Raw genomic sequence first — 6,230 nt, forward strand, 5'->3', positions numbered from 1 at the left:
CATATACGACACGTAAAATAATCAGATTTTCCTCTCTATGCTTCTCGACTAAAGAATAAAAAACGATAAAGTAGAAAAAAGTATATTTTGCGACAGAAGAACAACATTCCCAAAACTTAAAGACATTTCCGGAGTTTCTCCAGTTTAATAAAATTCCCAGTGTTTCGCCGTTTTTCCGGTTCCCTAGACGCCCTACTTATTGATGAGAAATTGATAAGAATTAAATAAAGATTTGTTATCAAGACTTTCATGAACTTTTCCCTGAAAATGGAAGGTGCCGGTTCTTTGTCAACGTCTGTTTAGGGAAACTTCTTTGAAGAATCTTAAAACTTGGCTCATGATGAGCTGAAATATATTTCTGAGAGGCTTGATTCCTCAGAATGTTCGCACCTGATTGGTTACACAATAAAACGAAGTAACTCCCACGCCTCCAGGAAAATAGGAAAAATACCTTTTCCGGAAAATTGGCGGAAAAAATCGTCTATTCATTGTCTGAAAAGTCTGGCCAATTGGAACGATGGACACTACACATATGGATCATCAACTCGTGATAAGTTCATGAATGCTTTTAATAAAATTGGAAGAACTGATCTTATTGCAATATTCAGTTTAAAGTTTTAAATTCAATATAAAAATTATAAAGTACTTTTATAATTGTATTCTTCATTGTTCTCACCATTTTTAATTTGAACTTCATTTTCTGAAGAATTAAACGAACGAAAAAGGATGAAATTAAAGAGAAAAATGAGGATGTTAATGATGCTAGTAAAAATCGTTTTAGGCGGAATCTGATTACTTACATCTTCATTGTGAGCCTGATTATCCTACTGTTTCTGGGATGCATTTTATTATTAGTCTACTTACGAACCTCGCACTGCCATAATTGTTACACGAGGCATTTGGAGTAAGAATTTATTTTCTTAATTTTTATCATTTTGTTAAGGGAACCAATTTTGGAATCTTGTTTAAAAATAATTTCAAAATTGTTTCAAATTTAGAAGATGAAAGATTTATGAAGGTGTAAAATAGGATAATCCTAATTTTATTTTTACGAATTTCCATGCTTGGCCCTTCCAAATTTTTCCGGATCCACAAGAAAATACTTGGCTATTTTTATGTTGAAAAAAATTATATTCAGAGAGTGCTCCAGTCCCATGAAGTTTAACACATTTTTTCGATAAGACAAAAATATGTTTTTGCACATTTTGTTTGAAATCGTCAATATTGGGTTATCGAATTGGTCCTTAAGATTTCGCTTTACATATAGCCGTGGAATATGTATAAAAAATTACTTCTTGAATTTTACCCGCCATAATGCTCTCCTTTATAGGGCCCCAAAAACGCCCATAAACAATTTTGTTCTGTAAGTTTTTGGCGCTAATTATTATTTTTTGCGTGCTTTCATTTCGTATAGAATGTTTCTAATAAATAAAATATTACTTTCCACATATTTAAACACATTTTTCAAATATTTTATTATTGTTTACAGCAATCTTCTGTTAAAATAGAGTTAGAAATTCGCATTTTTTCCGAAATTTTAAACTTTTAATGAGTGCGAGGCAATAATGGATCAAAGTTAACAAAATAATCATTTATAGAATTAATTATTACTTTTAATAATATTCTCATTGAATAATGAGATAAAGTTAAGTATTTTAATTTTCAAATTTTTGTCAAGTTTATTTATAGTGAGGACATAATTAATTTAATTTAAAAAACATCATTGTTTCAACAATTTTTTATTGTTTGGAACTATCTTCTACTATAGTAATGCTAGATAGATTTCTTTTTTTCCGAAAATGTTACCTTCTTGTCAGCTTTTCACTTAGGGAAGTAATAATTAATGCAAGTTAACAAAAATAATTGTTAATAACTATCTTATCTTAGAGTAATTCTAGAAAGTTGTGGTCTGTTCTGAAATTTTTAGTTTTTCTTAGACTTTTTATTTATTAACAAATAATAAATAATCAAGAATAATTTTTTTAATAGTATTTCATTTTTATCGGAATTAACTATTTTAATTCTTTTTTTAATATTAAAAAAAATTTTCCTCTTTAAAGGATTAAATGCTCTCAAAATTCTGTAGAAAATGAGCCCAGAATTAAGCCTATTTGTCTATTTTTCCAGTAGATATTGCAAGAATAGTGTATATTTCACTGTTTTCTTAATTTTTCAATAACCTTCTTAATAATCAATATATATAATGTTCTTCGGCTCATTTTAAGGCTATTTTTCCGCAGTATTGCAATTTTTCGAACTTTTTGTTGCAGCTTCAAGTCCTTACAATTTGATAAGACAATTTTTACGATTTATATTCATAAGCTGATATGACAATGTGCAAAATAGCTTTAAACGAAGTCTAAGAACATAAAAAACATTGATTATGAAGGAAGTTATTGAAAATTTAACAAAACATTGAAATATACACTATTCTTGCAATATCTACTTGAAAAATAAACAATTAGGCTTCACCCTGGCTTTATTTTCTACAGAACTTTGAGAGCATGTAATCCTTTAAACAGAAAATTTTTTAGCTCTGACATATTTAAAAATAAGAGAACTTAATCACTCATGAAAATAGAAGTGTCTTCAAACTTTTAGCCTGCACTCTAGTTATAAATAATAATAATAATACATTCTTCAAACCGACACTTTGTTAACTTGCATTAATTAGTACATCACTTTACTAAAATGTTGACAAAAAGTATGAAATTTTAGAGAGATTGTTAAGCAATAATAAATTGTTGCGAAATTTATTTTGTTAACTTTAATTAATTATTTCCTAGATCTTAATAAAAAATTTAAAAATCAATATAGTCTTCAAGTTCAAGCTCTATACTACAAGAATCCGCTAAAAAATAATGATTAGCACTAAAAACTCTCAAAACCCAATTTTTTCTTATAGGATCATTTTGGGACCATGTAAAACAGACATATGATGGCGATATTCACAAAGTAATTTTTTATTCGTATTCTATGACTAATAGTTAAATTAGATTTTCAGGATCAATTCTTTTTCATAAAATTGATAAAAATGTCTTCTTTTTTATGGGAAATACGTGTTAAACATCATGGTACAAAAATAATTGTTGAAGCTTTTAAATTTCATGCATAATTATTAATACAAGAACAAGAATTTTAAAATAATTAAATAAAATTGGAATATTCTTATATTTTAAATATAGATTACCAAATGTCCGATAAAGATTTTCTTCTATATAGCATACATTTCTTAAAATATTTTTTTAAATTAAATTATTTGAAATTTGTTTGAATTTAAATAATTTTTAATACAATAATGAAATATGTTTATAGAGAAATAGACGAAAACTACAATAGGATAAACAAGACAAAAGAGTCAAAGGAAAAAACTAACAACTTTTATAAAAAAAAAGAAATCTCTGAGAGAACAACACTCAAAATACAAACCTCAACCACGGAAACAGAAGAACTTGATCATTCTCAAAAATGATCATTCTGTAATGAAACAATGAATTTTTCTGAATACCAAAGAAAAAAATCGAAATCCCCTATTTCGAAAATAAAAAAATATTTTTCTCAAAAAAGCGGGGAAAACATAAGAATGTGTCTAATGACGGAGGAAACAAATTCAAGAGTAAAGAAATGGATCACAATTTTTTCTTGACCAAAGCAACTCGCAAATCAAACAAGTCAAGGGCTCTAGAAAAACATGAAAAGAAAAAGAGGGAAAAATAAAAAATCTATGATGAAAAAAAATGTCTTTGAAGATCAGGAACGATATTTGTACCTGTACAATGTGTCAAATTTTTAATACTGTAGAAGACGAGTTTGCTGGTATTCAATGTGTTGATTGCAAGAGATCTCGTGAAAGGCAAAAGAGAAAAATGAGAAAAAAGTGGAAGAGCTTGAAACGCGTTGAAAAATTCAGTGATACTAAAAGGCATAAAGTTTTATAAATAATTCAACTTTTAGGTTTTTTAGGTTGGTCTATTTGACCTGAAAAAAGACAAATTACGAACTCAACCAAGAAAAATATTGTTTCAAACAAATAGTTTAATTCGAAAGAATTGACAGATTGGGTTGGCTTTTGGTATACTCTTTTAGTATTTTGAATTGAATGTCAAATTCGTTAGCCTGTCATTTTGGATAGAAATTCAAAAGCCAAGGTATTTAAAAAAATGTAAAGGTCAAGTTTTTAAGATTTAAAAATTCTATGTACGGTTATAAGTAGTATTAAAAAAGAATAAATTATCCTAATTAATTTTTTTATAATACAACAAAATTACCGGAATTATAGCATTTAAAAAATTCTGAAAAACAAACGAAAATGAACATTTGAAGCCAGACAACGAACGATATGAAAAAAAGTAAGAGAAAGAAAAACGTTGCATTTGAAAAACCTCACAACATTATCGTAACTTTTAAAATTTTCTGGAAAGTCCAAGATTAAAATTTGTATAACACAAATGTAATGAAAAATTAAATTGGAAACTTTAGTTAAATCATTTTTCGTTCAAACTATGCAAGATACGTAAAAAGATAAATGAACAAAAATGTTTTATCCAAAGAAGATCTACAAATTTGTTATAAATTATTTTTTCATGAGACACATAATATTTGTTTTATTCGTAAAAAAACATTTAATATAAGAACATTAAATTTTCAGACAAACGACACCTGCTACGAAAAAAATAGTACAAAAGTTGTTCATTCAAAAAAGAGTTACAGATGTATTATTAATCATTATTTTATAGGATGTGTAGTTTTGTTTTATTCGTAAAAAACAATATTAAAAATAAAAAAAATTAAATTTTTAAACAACCGACACAAAAGACGCAAAAATTAAGAGAAAAGTTGTTTAACCAAAAAATATCTACATTTTTCTTATAAGCTCTTGTTATAAAAATATATTTAAAATAAAAAAATTAACTTTTTGGAAAAAGGACACAAGCTACAGTGAGATTTTATTTAACAAGATTTTTCGCCTAAATTATATTTACAAATTTGCTAAGAACCCCCTTACGCTAGGATGCGTATTTTTAGTTTGAATCGTAAAAAATTACATTGTAAATAAACAATTTCAATTTATGGAATAACGACACAAGTCGCAATAAAATGTTTAATAATAGTTTCTTTCATTAGGATGCGGACTTTTTTATTTCTAAAAATAAGAAAATGAAAATACTTTTGTTTCAATTACCGATGTATATTATAAATTGTAATAATATAAATTTATTGAAATGATATAAATTTTTCAGGGTGGCTAAGAATAAAACTGCATGTAAAATAAGAAACAAATAAAGCGTAGAATAGAGAGATAGAGTAGAATAGCAAGAGATATGCTCTGAGAAAGTGTTCGTTAAAGCCGAAGGATCTTTAACTAAAGACCATTCATAATCACCAAATTACAGTTGGCGATGATCTGATCTTAATTTTTAAGTACCTGTGCACAAATGTGGAAGAAGTACAAACACCGAGCGTGTGGTGTGAGTTAAATACATTATCGACCGTGAATCGCAAGATTTTTTAATAACAAATTTATTCGAAGTAAAACTAAAATACTTCAGGATGAACCTTTCCAAAGTAAATCCTGAAGGATGAAACAGTGTTAAATGTAATGTCTTTAAAAGTATTATAAAGAAGCAAAATGAGATATTTGACAATAATTTTTTTCTTGTAATACTAGATAACAAAAATCTAAGCAACATATACTCATAAACAAGCAATATCGTCAACATTTTTCCCTCAGGGAATAAATAAGAACAAATCTAAACATTATTCAACATTCGGGTGGCCTAATAATTGCATATAGTAGTTCAATAGATTCATTTAATCAAAAATATTGTACTTTTAAAATATTCGTACATTTAAAAAATTTAGAATTTTTTCCCTTATAAACTTTAAAAGATTTTATAAATCTGTTTATATTATACTCTTATTTTCCCATACCAGCATGATAAATACTTAAATCAATTATTCATATTTAGTATATCACAATATAATCCTATAATTAAGAAAGTTTTTTTTCTCATCTACCAAATACTACCACGTGTTCGCAATTTTTTACAGAGCCTGGTATTACTTTTAATATTGTGATGAAAATTCTTTATAATTTCAAATTTTTCAAATCGGAGTGGATAGACTGTCGGTAACGGCCAAAAAGTTCCCTGTCGGTGCCGGTTAAAAATTTCTCTGTCGGTACCAGCAATCAATTTCTCTGCTGGTACTGGTAAAAAAACAACATATTT

The sequence above is a fragment of the Belonocnema kinseyi genome, chromosome 4 (genome assembly GCF_010883055.1).
Source record: "Belonocnema kinseyi isolate 2016_QV_RU_SX_M_011 chromosome 4, B_treatae_v1, whole genome shotgun sequence".
NCBI classification, from domain to species: domain Eukaryota; kingdom Metazoa; phylum Arthropoda; class Insecta; order Hymenoptera; family Cynipidae; genus Belonocnema; species Belonocnema kinseyi.